This window comes from Meleagris gallopavo, chromosome Z, assembly GCF_000146605.3.
Source record: "Meleagris gallopavo isolate NT-WF06-2002-E0010 breed Aviagen turkey brand Nicholas breeding stock chromosome Z, Turkey_5.1, whole genome shotgun sequence".
Classification (NCBI taxonomy): Eukaryota; Metazoa; Chordata; class Aves; order Galliformes; family Phasianidae; genus Meleagris; species Meleagris gallopavo.
The window spans coordinates 8,719,573-8,722,099 of record NC_015041.2 but is presented as its reverse complement, the minus strand read 5'-3'; positions in this window follow the sequence as shown (position 1 = coordinate 8,722,099).

Genomic DNA, 2,527 nt, shown 5'->3' with positions numbered 1-2,527 from the left:
TGTCCCGAAGGAGCCACTCCTATTTAGCATATTTATAAATGATCTTGATGAGGGGACTGAATGCATGTAAATTCACAGACTACACCAAGTTGGGAGGGAGTGCTGATCTGCCTGAGGGGAAAAAAGCACTACAGAGGGACCTGGACAGACTGGATGGATGGGCCAAGGTAAACCGAATGAGTTTCAAGTGGGGAAAAAGTTTCATAGGGCCAAATGCCGGGTCCTGCATTTTGGTCACAACCCCAGGCAACCCTACAGGCGTCTGGAGGAGTGGCTGGAAAGCTGCCTGATGGAAAGGGACCTTGGTGTACTGATGGACAGTCGGCTGAATATGAGCCAGCAGTGTGCCCAGATGGTCAAGAAGGCCAGTGGCATCCTGGTTTGTATCAGGAATGGTGTGGTGAGCAGGATTAAGGAAGTCAGAAAGAATTGCTGCAAGCCTCAAATCACAGGATCGTCACTGTGATTATCAGACTCAAATTCACAGCAGCATTAACACACAGCTGGAAGAACTTCTTTATTGTAAGGGTGACAGAGCACTGGAACATGCTGCCAGAGGGGTTGTGGAGCCTCCTTCTACATAGATATTCAAGACCCATTTGGACGCCTACCTGTGTGATCTATTGTAGGGAACCTGCTTGTAGGGAACTCTCTTGAGGTCCCTTCCAACCCTTGTAGTTCTATGATTCTGCTATTCTGTTTATCTTTTCAGTAGATGTTGTAGATTGCTTTTTACCATCAAATTATCTTGGAAAATTTCCTAACAGATCATAAAATCTTTGTTTCAAGGACTGTTTTCAGATACTAGGCAAGGAACAGACATAACAGTCAGCAGTTACCCAGGGCAGTGGGTTGCTGGTATGATGCAACAACCATGGCCTCACTTGCCCATCCTGCAGTGAAAGTGTTAACCTTCATAGCTGCCAGAGTGAGTTCCAGAGCACATGTGATAGCAGCTGCAGACTGGGGAACTTTGCCTCCTCTCAGCAGTGACAGCAAATTTTTAGCCACTGCTTTTCATGACAGAAGCCTCAAAACCTTAGCCTTCTGCTCTTTTCCCTCTTATATTCCTTTTCCACAGTGACAGCAGTTTGATCCAAGTTATGAACCTGCCCCTCACCTATGAGGCAGATAAAAGCAATACAGCATCTACTGCTAGGATGCTTTCAGTCAGCTCAGAGTCAGGCATATCATACTTGATTCCTTGAAATTCATAAAATACGTAATTAGATAGCTGACAGGAGTCCTCAGGTTCTCTATGAATCATTATTTATTAATAATTCCAAACTAAATTCTACAGGATCAATAATTTAATTTTAATCCCTAGGATATACTGCCAGGAAGTTGGTTTTCCAACATACTCATATTCTTCTTCCTAAGGTCCTTTGATGAAGATAAAAGGACAAAGAGCACTCACAATACCAACCAAAGGACCCAGAGGGACTCTTTAGCTCATTTTTTATGTTCTGCACGTGATACAGCAGAGAATTTTTATGCTACATGCACATTGCATCAGCAGTGTGCTGTGAAGCAAATCTATACATACATATTAATTTAAATACATTAAGATCCTGCTGTGTAGCTTTGCAAGTTATTTTCCTCATGGAAATGTATCTATATGCAGAATAACATATGAGATGCAAGACCTTGTGGAATTTTTTGGCTGGCTTTGCTCTCTGAAGTGGTCTGTTGATCTGAGTGCACAGTATTTCTGTACATGGCTCTTTTATGTTCTGATGCATAATGTACAAGTTAACTTTTCCTTCAGGACGTGTGCTTCTAGGCACAACCCGGGATATGGAAATCCTTTGGGCTACATGCTGGAAATGAGGCCCAGTTTCTGTGGCACGCTGCCACATCTCTTTTGATTAGGAAGCTAACGGCTGGATAACTTCTGAAAACAGGAAGGTATGACAGCAAAACTTTCTTTTGATTAAATAGCTCCCATATAAACACCGGAATTCCACTGTCATCCCTGCTCCTTACCCTCAGCAGGTTTTGCAAGGACAGACTGGCTGGGTGACAGGTAGGCAGCTGCACATGGGCTGCTGGGTCACAGCAAGAACCTTTCTTACCTAGCTCAGCTGATGACCACTCTTCTGCCAAAGTAAATTCTCTGACAAGTCACTGCACAGCCTGTGTTAGGAGAATCTAGTGATTTTTTTATTATTTTTCTTTTCCACAGAGATATAAGGCAAAGCTTCCAACACTGATCATTTGGCAGCTGCTTGCCCTGGGAGCAGTTCCCTTCTGGGGAGCTGTGTGGGTGCTCATGGTTAGATTTTTACTTGAGAAGCTGGTGGACACTGTGGAGGTATCATCCACCAAGAAAATCCTTAAAATTACATTAATTTACCACATCACATGATTTTTAATCAGATATTTGCTGGAGGTGTAGCTGATGCTTCAGAGCATCTGAGGTCAGCAGTCATGAGCAGTGCCCTTCTCAACACTGGTTGCTACAAACAAGCTTTTTGAGTGTTTTTCTGGTTTATATTTGGAGTGCTTCAAACATTACCAAAAAAAA